Source organism: Varanus komodoensis, unplaced genomic scaffold (genome assembly GCF_004798865.1).
Source record: "Varanus komodoensis strain SLA01 unplaced genomic scaffold, ASM479886v1 scaffold64, whole genome shotgun sequence".
Classification (NCBI taxonomy): Eukaryota; Metazoa; Chordata; class Lepidosauria; order Squamata; family Varanidae; genus Varanus; species Varanus komodoensis.
The window spans coordinates 2,660,378-2,672,889 of record NW_025336273.1 but is presented as its reverse complement, the minus strand read 5'-3'; the positions used below and the strand labels follow the sequence as shown (position 1 = coordinate 2,672,889).

The window sequence follows — 12,512 nt, the reverse complement described above, 5'->3', positions numbered from 1 at the left end:
AGGCGAAAGCCCATCTTCAGGTAAACACAATGAGCTTTATGTCTTTCCCAACCCTGGTGCCTCCCCAGAAGTTTTGCAGTATAACTTTCAGCATTCCTGACTCTTGGCCGTGCTGCCTGGAGCAGATCGGAGTGCCAAACTTCTGGAGCGTGCTAGGCCGGGAAGGTTATAGGGCATCATATATTAAAATATTCAGCCGCGTAGAGCGTTCTGTTTCATAGTACTCCAGACGGAGCTGATCAGCGATGGTACTAAAAATGCCCAAGACATTTTGCTCTGCGAGGCAAAGAGCAAGGTGGTTTCTTTGTTCCGCACCATGTGCAGAAGCTGGCAGACGGCTCGTTAACGCTGGCAGGGACTGCACCTGCACCCAGGTAGACAGATTCGTGGAGGTTAAGCCTAACATGGTTGGCTGTTACTTCCAATATCGGAGGCAGTCTGCCTCCAGGTACCAGTGGCTGGGAAACCTGAACAGGGTGGTGCGGTTGCAGTCCTCTCCTCCCTGTGACCCCCCCCCCCGGGGGGGGGTGCTTCCAGTTGGCCACTGTGGAAGCAGACGGTTGCTTGAGAAAGGCCTTTAGCCTGATCCAGCATGGCTGGCCTTAAGCTCTTAAGGTGCAATGGGACTATTAAAATATGAATGGAAGCAAATCTTGCAAAACATGTGCAATGCATGGATATCTAGCAGTATTCAAATATTCCTAAATGCAAATGAGAGTGGAACAAAATCACCTTGAAAAGTGCACCACTGTGTAGTTTAGTGTACCTGGTTCTGCGCGCCATTGAGACAGGGAATCCTCCTGTCGTGTCCCTGTTTTTAACCTTGGAGAAAATGGAGAATATCAAGAATGCTTGTTAAACGGTACAGTCCTGTGGGGTGGGATCATTCGAAGTCCTGACTGAATACATTGACCACCAAACTCCCACTGTGATCGCTGGCGGTGGGTGTGGAAAGACCTGGGCGCTGGAAGGGTCTCCAGGAGCTGGCCTGGGAGAGGAGGAGAAGGGGCAGAAGGTGGGAAGGGGGGGAAGCTGGGGCTGGTGGCCCATGCCACATCCAGGCAGTGCCCAGGCTCCTTCCCTCTCCCTCTGTGCTGCTCCATCTGGAGGGCTGAAGTGGGGCATCCATCTGGAGGGCGGAGTGGAAGGAGAGGGGCAGCGACAACCCTGTGCGCTGGAAGCACTCACACCTGCAAGTTTGGACGCTTAGGTGCGTCGTGTGTGCGGGATACAGTGCCCGAAGGGTATATCTGGGTATCCAGCGAATGGGGCAAGCGCATATGCCATAATGCACGCACGGGTGCGTTGCCACCCACAGACCGGCGGGCCAGTTGGGGCGGGTCTCCTCCCTCCCTCAGACCAACCGGGGGGTCCAGCTGGTTTCCCCTGCAGCCGAAGCTCTTCCTGCCTGGCAGGAGGGTACACCTGCCTCTGCTCTTTGCCAGTGGGGGGCGAGAGTGTTTCCCTGCAGCTCTGCGGCCCCATGGCGGGGCGCACTGAGTTCTGCGGATTGTGTCTCGGGGCATCCTGTAGGCTTGTTTCCTAGTGTGGCTAAACCGCGGCATGCGAGAGACTCGCTCGGAGTGACAACGCCGGCTCCCTCGGCACACGAAACAGGCGTATGGCACCTCCGCCACTGACGCAGGCACTGCGGTAATGAGCTCCCGCAGACAAAGAGCCTGCTTTACCGCATGTGTGAAGTGGAGAGCAAGCATGCTGGATGGAGCCATGTATTTATATTGGTTGGAAGGCCTATGCTTCAGAAAGTCTAAAATCCACACTCCTGTTTTCAGTGCCAAGAATCAGCTGAAAGGTTTTTCTTAGGGAGAAATAAAAGGCTTCTCAGATGCAGTTTTTTGAATATAGTTGACATTTCTTTTGCTCTCTAACCTTGAACACCCTTTTATCTCTTCCTCAAAGTTCGTAAGATGTGGGAACACTGGTGCGGTGCCACCAAAGCACCTTTTATCATTTTTACAATGGCGAAAAGACCGGAATGGCTACGGGCTTCCTGCAGTGGGGGCAGCAGGGAAAACGGTATGAGAATATGCACAGCAGTGCAAGGATCCCAAGGCACGTTGATAAGAGCCATGTTGCTCTGATGAAATAAATATTCTCTAGCTCTGTCTCTGAGCTAGAGAATATCTGACATCTCTGTCATACCGAAATGCGACGGGACGAGTGAATGTGTGAACTTCTCTCAAGAGGGTCCCTCAGGTGACCAGGTGCAGCAGCACGCCTGGCTTGACAGGTGTGGAGCGTGGGGTAGGCTGGCCCAGGGCAGCTCCGTCTCTCTGGAGAGGTGCCCTGCCTGACAGTTCTCTGGTTTGCAGGTCTCTGTTTGGGGATGGGATCTGAGACAGGAGAGGGATCTGTGGGTCTTGCCCAAATTACACAGAATATTAACTGTCCAAGTTACTATTTTTTATTTATATATTGCATTTATATACCACCCCAATAGCCCAGAGGGCTCTCTGGGTGTTTTACAAACATTAAAACCCCACCAATCCTAAAATAAATAAATTGGCTACACTGTGACTGAGTATAAAATAACATAGTTAAAACAAATTAAATAAATATACCATTAAAATGAACTAACTTTCAAATATTGGTTAAATAAAAAGGTCTTGACCTGGCGCCGAAAATCATATAATGAAGGCACCAGGCAGACCTCTCTAGGGAGTGCATTCCATAGTCAGGGCATCACCACAGAGAAGGCCCTCCTCCAAGTACTCTGTCTCCTAACCTCTTTCAAAGAGGTTTCCCGGAGGAGGGCCTCTGCTGCCGATCTCAGAGGACGGGAGGCCAAATATGGACGCAGGCGTTCCTTTAGGTATCCTGGCCCCAAGCCGTTTAGGGCTTTATAGGCAATAACCAGCACCTTGAATTGAGCCCGGACTTCGATGGGAAGCCAATGGAGCTGATAGAGGACTGGAGTTATGTGAGAATAACACCCAGTCCCCGACAGCATCCTGGCAGCTCTATTTTGCACCATCTGAAGTATCCAGACCATCTTCAAGGGCAGCCCCACATAGAGCACAGTACAGTAGTCCAAACGGGAGGTAACCAATGTCACTTGTGTCACTGTGGCCAGGATGCGATGTAACTGCAGAAGTTAAACAAAACGGAGAGAGAGGACTTAACATTTCTGTTTAGGCTCTACAGTGGTCTGCGTGTCTGTATGTTCCTTTAAAAATGCACTAGATGTGAACTAGGAAAAGAATCCATTTTATAAAATTATATATTGGGGTACTTTATACCTACTATGATGTCAAAGGTCTTCCCAGAAGTAATGAACAGTTTTCTGGAGATCTGTCTAGGAGCAGAAGGGGGACATGTGTGGTGGTGGTGTGATCTGGCTAAGTTTTATTGGACAGAGATTATTTGTGGTTTAAGCGAAATTAGAGGATATGAGTTGCATTTACCTGCAGTAACTATATTATTGGGGGATATTAATATCATGCTCTCAGAGAGTCTGTTGTAATAGTGAGCTATATGCCAAATGGCCCCAAAGATTTTGTTAAATAGCCTGCCAAACAGCTTGCATACCATCAATAAATAATTATAATTGAACAATAGAGAAAGAAGATCTGGACTGTTATGTTGATGAATAAGATAGTTTATAAACTGTTATGGGATGGCAGGGTGAACTCTGTATAGAAGTTTTTAAAAAGTGCACCAAAAACCTGGGTTCTATCTATTAATTATTGGAATAGGCTCAGAACAGGCAATCTTGTAACTTACTGAAGAGTTGCTTATCTCAATGTATGTAATAGGAGTAAAGAGCATTATATTTGGCCATTTATAGAAAAAGAAAGTAACTGAGGAGAAGCAATAGTTCTGATGATTTGATGTTTACAGACCAGTTAGCCTTACGTCCATTGTAGGAAAAACAATGGAAAGGCTCATAATAGAGAGAGATCTAGTGATGCTAGACAGGGAAGGGAGGCTGGCAGCCACACAACACGGCTTCTGCAAAAACAGGTCCTGCCAGACAAACCTTGTGGAATTCTATGACAAGGTTTTGAGATGGCTAGATGGAGGGGATGCAGTGGATGTGGTATACCTGGATTTCAGCAAGGCCTTTGGCAAAGTGCCCCATGATATCCTGGTGGAGAAACTGAGGAGTTTTGGGATACACCAAAGCACTGTCCGGTGGATTAGGGCATGGCTGACTGACTGAAGGCAGAGGATAACCATTAGTGGGGAATCATCGGGATGGCGGCCAGTGACAAGTGGGGTCCCCCACGGCTCTGTCCTGGGGTCGATCCTGTTCAATCTTTTCATCAACGACATGGAAGAAGGGGTGAACAGTCTGCTGATCAAATTTGCAAATGATACTAAAACTGGGGCAGTGGCCACAACTGAGGAGCAGGTACTCCAGATCTAGAAGGATCTGGACAGATTATGGAAGTGGGCCGAGGACAACAGGATGGCATTCAAGGTGGATAAGTGCAAGGTCTTGCACTTGGGGCATAGGAATAAGTGTCATAAGCACAGGTTAGGGGGCAAGTGGCTGGAGAGCAGCACTTGCGAAAGGGACCTCGGGGTGCTGGTTGACTGCAGGCTGAACGTGAGCCAGCCGTGTGATGCGGTGGCCAAGAGGGCGAACGCCACCCTTGGTTGCATAGTCAGAAGTGTGGCTTCTAGATCAAGAGAAGTATTACTGCCCCTCTATACGACTCTGGTGTGCCCGCAACTGGAGTATTGTGCTCAGTTTTGGGCCCCTCATTACAGACAGGATATAGCCAGGTTAGAGTCAGTGCAGCGCAGGGCCACAAGGTTGGTGGCCGGTTTGCAGGGGATGCCGTATGAGGCGAGACTGAGGGAACTGGGTCTCTTCAGCCTGGAGAAGAGGAGACTCAGGGGGTCTGTTGGCAACATACAGGCATGTGAGGGGGTGTCACACGGAGGTGGGGAGAGACCTGTTCTCCCCTGCCGAGGAAGGCAGGAAGCGCTCCAACAGAGCAAAGCTCAGGGAGCCAAGGTTCAGTTTGGATGCCAGGAAGCACTTCCTGACAGTCAGGACCCCGAGGGTATGGAATGGGCTTCTCCGGGAGGTAGTTGAGGCCCCATCAGTGAGGGTGTTCAAAGATAGGCTGGACATGCACATGGTGGGCACGTCGTGAGCAGAGCTGGCTGGTGCCGGGGGTCAGACTAGGTGGCCTGAGAGACCCCTTCTGACTCACTCTGTTTCTGTGTTTCTATGTTGTTATTGTGCCCCATGGTCTGTGTAATGGGGTGAAATAAGATTCCACAGAGGTGTTATTTGAACCGTGTTTTCCTTAGTAAAATGTAGTGAACATATATATGTGTGTTAGTAACATACTTTGCATTTTCCAGGGATGAATCCTGGTGTTGCATGAAGTTTCAGTATGCTAGTTTATGTTAAATTCTGGGTGTGTTCAGCTCTGATTTTTGAGAGCCTTCAGGGAATCAGTTTGGTCATTACTCATTTGGATCAAAAGGCAGTTCTGGGCTGTGACTGGAATTAATATTAGAGACAGTCAAGCACTAATAAAAAGGGCCATCCAGAATTAGGGTGAAATTTTGTGTCCTCCACCCCACCTGAAGCAATCCAGACACAGCTGTAGAATTGCTTAATCGGTCTTGTTGAATTTCATTTGTATTTAATTTGAATCTAGTTCTGAACTTTGGCATGGGAGGGCTATAAATCCAGATCAATAATCTGTAAAAAGTACTGCTTAGTTTCAGCTCTTTGGAGAAGCACACTGATGTGATCATATTGCAGAGTTTCCCTTTTAACAGGTCCCACGATGATTTAAAAAACAGCTCCAGAATCTTTCCCTGAGTGCAGAATATATCCAAAAAGTTATTATTGTTCTAGGGCTGAAGTATCTTCATAGAAGTCCAAGCTCTGATGATGATTTTCAGGTACAGAAAATAAATCTAGAAAGCAGCCAAAATAAATTAAAAAAAAACCATGTTGGGATAAAAGTGTGAATTCATTTACCTTGGATTGCCTACATCAAGATAAATTCAGGATATGAGGATGAGAGGCGGTGTGGATACAATATATGATTGCGTCTTGGGATATTCTATTATTGAGTGGACAGGACGTGCCTTAAAGTTTTGCTAAGTGCTACCCACACCTGGTAAAAGATGTAATCACAGTTAAAATAGCGACCTTGAACTCAACATGGAACAGTGCCTGTCAAATGCAGTACAGTTGTACTTGGTTTTTTTTACAGTGGGAATTCTTTGAAAATAAAAAAAATAGAGGATTAAGCTTGTTCTCCTGCAGGAATCTAAGGCAACAGAAGCAGGAGAAATTTTGCTTGCCTTGGACCTATCGTTGAACAGTGCTTCTGTATTAGTCCTATTGTAATGTTACCATGTTAGGTTGTGTCCATCATAAAAAGAGGGGAGAGACAGGAATGGGCATGCTTTTGAAATACACAACGCTTTTTCATCCAGCAGAGTGGCAAGGCTGCCCAATTTTTGTGACGACGGGCAAAACTGCTCCGCACCTGCCCATTTTTAGGCAGTAGCCCTTGTGGTCAGGCCGTAAACTTTGTGGGATTTGCAGTGGACATTTAGTGATCTTTCTTTTCTGCCCAATTAATAGCTTCTGGCTGCCTGTGAATATCATGCTAGTGGAGGGTCGTGGGAGTGTTGCTCTCCGTCCGCCCCTCTTCTTTCTGTGCAGCTGGGAGAAAGGGGTTGGAAGCCTTCCCCCGTGCTTCGCTGTAGCTTGTGTGATCTGGCATTCCTTATACTCTCTGTAAGACTAGAGTAGACTATACTTAATTTCAAACAAACCAGCCTCAAACAATGCTTTCTAAAGCTTCCTTGTTGAAATTAAACCCAGTTTGGTATTAACCACAGTTCCTGGTTCAGATGATGCCTGAAGCTGGAGTTAACTGGAGGAGGAAGCTAACCCTGGTGAGCTTTTTGTCCTCAGCTTCAAGGGCTGAAAGGAAAGGAAGGGGGAGTGCAAGAGCGAAAGGCTAACACTAGTATGTGCATCTTGGGAGTCTACAGAGTCCTGTGCAACCAAAGCCTGCGTCTTCTCCAATTTTGTGAGTGTTTGTTACAATCTGGAGGTCAGGAGAAGATGCTAGCAGAGGACAAGCTCAAAATGACCAGGTGCGTAGGTTGCTTGGCTCAGGATGAGCTCTGGCACGCACAGCTCCCCACCTTTCCACAAAACCACCACACAGATGCTGTTGCCGTATTTTTCCGTGTATAAGATGATACTTTTTCTTAAAAATATTTACCTAAAAATGGAGGAGAGTCTTATACATGGGGGGCCGAGAGGAGAACCACGGGCGTGCTCGGGGGAGGGAGGGAGACTGGCACGATTGCAGGTGCGCTGGGGCGGCAGTGCGATCGGGGGGAGGCAGCACGAGGCGATCGGGGGAGGCAGGCGTGGGCACGGGTGTGATGGGGGGTGGGCGCAATCTGGGGGGAGACTGGTGTGGGCACACGCGTGCGGGGGGGCGGCAGGTGCGCACAGCAGCAGCAACTTGCTCACTTGGAGGTCGGTAAAAGTGGGGGGCGTCCTATACATGGGGGTGTCTTATAGTCGGAAAAACACGCTTTGTAGTGGGTTATCCAAGGGTGGAACAGCCCTGAATCAGACCACGGTAAGTGCACGGGTTATTTACATGTTGTATAAGCTACGTTTGCTGGCTTTGCACAGCGTGGCCACTTCTCAGTGGGGATCGCATATTCAAAATGGCAGCTGCAGACACGCTGCACATCCCGCAGCCTTGCCATGGGCTGAAGAAGTCATGGTCGCCCGACACTCACAAGGCACTGCAAGGGAAAAAGCAGGCCCTGGCTGTCGCGGACCGGTGTTTGTGTTACCGCTTCCTCCATTAACTGAAGAAAACGAGGCTCTGGCGCACGTATCCGTTTGATCAGACGAGGAAAGGACAGCGAGAGTGTTCGGGCTGCATAGGCACAGCTCAGCTGCGGGGTCTGGTTGCGCAGCGCAGCCTTTTAACTGTAATTAGGGTGCGCACCAGGAGATGAAGTCTTTAACACGCGGTTCAGAAACAGTCCGCTGGGCATGTTCCAAACATAATTGCTGGGGTGGGGGAGGGGGTTACCTCGAGCTCTTGGGTTTTTGAGGCTTTTGAGTCGCTACCCTCACAGGTCTAGGCTTGTGCCGCTTGGAATTCCTAGCTGCTTCTTGTCATGTGCCGAGTCAGTTTCTTGCATGTGCATCTGACTTTGGGGGTCTAGTGATAGAAAGGGAACCGATTGGCATGATCTGTCTTGGTCCTGCCCTTGGAAAAGCGGTTTTGGTCATAGGGGTGAGAGAGATGAGGGATGACCATCTCTCTGGGAGGAATCTGTCTCGGATGAATGGCTGCAAAAGAACTGCAGCACAAAAGGCCAGTCTACCTCGGTGTTGTGGTCTTTGGCTTCTTTCTTGAGTGGTCTGGTTGGGGAACTGTTTGTTTATCATCATCATCAGCAGCAGCATCTACCCCACCTTTCCATTCCAATAAGGAGTGCTCAAAACAGCTTGCAGTTCTAAAAAAGAGTAGATTAACCATACGCGTAACAATTATTAGAATAAAGCAGCAGAGCAGAGCAGAACACAAAAAGCTGATAAAATAAGCCAGGAGGTCAGCCAAATGCTCACCAGAACCAAGGGGCTTGCACTGGCAAAGGAAAGCCGCCAGTGGAAGAGTGTGGCAAGTCTCTCCCTGCAGGGAATTTCTGTACCTGGTGCTGCCACAGGGAAGGCCCTTTTCTGTGCTCCCATGAGCCACGGCTCCGCCAGCGGGGAGGGGTGCAGCGGGGCGGCCCTGGCGGAAAGCAGGGGCCGGGCAGGCCCACGCGGGAGGCAGCAGCGCTCCAAACGTGCGAGGTTTCAGCAGCCTTGCCTGAGCACCTCTTTTGCAGCCACAGAGGCCTAGAAGCTTATTTTTAATGAAAGCACACTCACCGGAAATTGAATTTGGTCCATTACCATACCTGCCGCTTTTTCTGCAGTACCTTGGAATCAAAGCATGCCCACCGTTTCTTCCCAAGGGTTCCTCTGAGGGAAAGCGCAGCAAGTATGCGTCACTCTTAGCTGGGTTTGCTCCGGAAAGACGGAGGGAACGAGCTGCAGGCCCAACGCAGGGACTGTCAGTCCGAGCCCCGGTTGATCAGGCCAGGGCTGGCGTGGGCCGGAGCAGCATCCGTGCCCGCTCTGTGAGGACTGGGGGCCCAGTAGATCCCGGCGATGGGTGCCTGCTCGGAGCGTCTCAGGTTCTGTAGCTTTCCGTGTGACTTGGTAAGCGGATGTACTGATTAAACCAGAATGGGGGTCTTGGGCCACTGGACTAATTCGGACACTCGCCTTTCTCTTATCCAGAATTCAATAATTGATGCGGGACCCCTGAAGAGGAGAGCTGCCCATTGAAGATAGATGTACTTGTTTACCGAAATTCTACTATTCCTTTGCTCAGTGTGTGAGAATTACTGAAGAGTTTGACTTTTTGTTTCCCCATGAATTATCTTCCACCTCTGGAAAGGTAGAGGTAAGTTGTTTTCTCCAAACTATTTCTCTTCTTGCGCCTTCTCTTCTCCCTCACTCCAGTTTATCATAATCAGAATCAGAATTGCTTAAAACTGTCAGAGATGTCTAGTGCAAAGGAGTCTCTTCATGTGAAATTAATCACTGGAACTGTCCGAAACAGAAACCTCCTTTTTTTTCCCTGCTCTACATTCTGTGGGTTTGTTTTCGGTGCATCATTGAACATAGAACCACATTATGCTGCATCTGCTGTTACCAAGCTTGTCTGCTAAGTGCGTCGCAACAAAAGATACGATGGGTGTGATGGGTGTGAAAAGCGGGATGGTTTCCTTGCCACAAGTGTCGTGCCACTGGGCACTTGGCGGGCTCGGAGAGGCTGAAGTTTCTTGCTTGGTTGCAGCAATTAGTGCTTTTGTTAAGGGGTAACCAAAGAATGGCCCCGGTGAAGGTGAGCATTTCCCAGTAGGAAAGGGGAACCCTTTTCCTTCCCATGCTGGCAGCTAATTCCCACATCACAGTACAAGCTCTGGCTTATGAGAGGCACCATTCCAGAGGGATCGGGTGTGGAGCACATGCCCTCTGGTTCGTCAAACCATATTTGATGAAGGCATAAATATCTAGCAAATTGCAGGTCCTTCCCTCCCCCAGAAATGCTACTTGTAAGTTTGCTGGAGAGTCGGCAATGTCAAAGGCTCGGAAATGACACGGCGATTAAGATTCACACCTGATTTATTCCACAACTGAGTTTTGGAAAAGCTGGTGTCAAGGTGTTTAAACTCAGGAGTTAGCAGCTCCCATAATATATAGATCAACTGAGAGCTAATCTACACTGCAGGCTTCTAGTTTTTACTCCCCCGGCCCCCAACACTGAGCGCTATGGTTTTCTGTGGGTTCTGTTAGGAAACTTGGAGAACTACAAAATTGCAGCCATGAAATGATGTCATTTTATGTGGCCATCACCTACTCCAGAGGCATTAGACTGATATAAGTTGGAAGATAATTGTGTGTCCTACCTAGTAGGGGACACACCCAGTCACTTTCATAACAAAAAAGGAAAGGGAAAGGAAAAAGCCAATTCAAATAAAATTTGATAAATCAGGTAGTTACCCAAACTGTGTCTGCAGCTTCAGCAAGGTGCCTTCTTCAACATGAACAGGCTTGTGACCTGATTCAGGAGCAAAGGTTTTCCCTTACTAAAATAGTCTATAGTGAGGTTTGGCTTTGCGCATCCATCCCCTCAGGCCCCACCATTTGCATGAAAAAGACATTTAAAGCTTTTATGTTTGGTTGTGAATTCTCAGAGCCTAAGCAAACAAGCAGGTCTTTGTATAGAGCAGAGGTCCTCAAACTTTTTCAACAGGGGGCCAGTTGAAAGGTGCCGGCGATGGGCATGGGCCACCAAGGCGGTGCGGGCGGGGGGCGCAGGCCAGGGCAGGGGGCATGCGCTTGGCGAGGCAGGGGCCAGCATGCGCAGAGATCATTTTCTCCGAGTGAGTCCGAAACGATCTCCTTGCGAGCAAGCCGCCACTGAGTGCACGCACAGCAAGGTGCCAGCTTGCTTGCAAGGAGAACCTTTTCTCTGAGCGAGTCCAAGATGAACTCCACACAAGCAAGCCACCGCCTCCAAAACCTCTGTGGCGGGCCGGATAAATGGGCACGGTGGGCCAGATACGGCCTGGGGCCGTCGTTTGAGGACCCACGGTATAGAGTCATGGATTCAAATCCTACTTCTCACACCAACGCCAGAGCGGAAGCTCACATAAGAAGAATGAGCTCAACAGCTTGAATGGAAAGAACTAAGGGAGATAACTAGGCTTCCAGGCAACAGCATATGAGGTGCAGAAAGATCTTTTTCCTGTTACTATTCTGTGGATTATGCTAACTGTAGTTAGTTTAAACAAATAAGATGCAACCATGGATTCAGATCATGGTTTACTAACTTCCTGAGTTTGGATATAAAGGGAAACTGAATGTTGTTTGACATTGACATTTTCTCTCCCTTTCCCTTCTGTGCAAAAGCGGCTGCAGCTGATGGTGGCGAGTGGCCTGCTTGGCCCTGTGGCAAATAATAGCCGGTACTTGTGGGTTGGCCCTCTGCTTGTGAGGCCATCTGGGCCCCATCCTTGGTGATGATCCCGCATTTTGGCAGAATGTGATCGGTTGTTGTAGTTGCATCTGGGGTTTGATCAGGATTCCCCAAGTCTCATGCTTGAAGTATCTGCCACAGTTTGTTGAGAAACTACTTCGGTTCAAAGGTAGCATGCAGTAAAATACTCTCCAGAGAAATCACAACGCTGAAAGCAAGAACGGTCCATAACGAGTACAGTCCCCAATCTGGCATTAGTGTATGTTGATGATATTGCAGGTGAGGAAGTATCTGCTGAAACATACTTTTACAAGCAATATTGTTGACTCTCACCTTCTGCCTTGGGAAGCTGTTCCACAGAATATGTGGCCTCATGAGGAAAGGCCTCTTCTGGGAAGCCGAGGCAGCAGTAAGCAGGTTTTGCCCATTGATCTCAGGAAGAAGGCAAGACAGTCTGGGAGAAGGTGCTCCCGGAGCAACGCCTCCCGAGTTTAGCGCTCATTATACTAATAACAAAACCTTTAATCAAGTTTGGTGCCATATTGGCAGCCAGCACAGTTCCTTCAAGAGGGCTCTAATATACCTCCGAAACATCATTTTCCCTTTTATCCGCTGCTGCGGTAAAGCAGAGGCTGTTAATTTTGTTTCACCTGTGTTAAGGGGAGTGCGTAATGGCAGCTTGATTGGGAAATGCTGCCAAATGCAGAAACAAAACAAAAGGATAAACTATCAGGGCAATAAATCATAGATAACAGATCAGGACTTCTGTTGGAAGAGACCCAGGAGACCCGCAGCATTAGTATTCCTTAAACACAGGGTATGACTACCTCTTTTGCAGGTGCCCTGAAATGGATTTGGAGCAGTAGAACAAGACCAGCTCTAGGGCAGGGGGCTTAGCAGGTATAAGGACCAAACGCTTATTTA

General features: G+C 48.7%; 1 protein-coding gene across 7 annotated transcripts in view; it reads left to right on the top strand.

The window, feature by feature from the left end:
* The window catches only part of NCOA1 (nuclear receptor coactivator 1), a 265,366-nt gene that overhangs the window by 72,262 nt on the left and 180,592 nt on the right, over positions 1–12,512 (top strand). For all 7 annotated transcript variants that reach the window (XM_044450328.1, XM_044450332.1, XM_044450331.1 and 4 more), the window contains exon 2: positions 9,341–9,506. The gene's annotated coding sequence lies outside the window, so the exon portion shown is untranslated. The remainder of the gene's footprint in view (positions 1–9,340; positions 9,507–12,512) is intronic.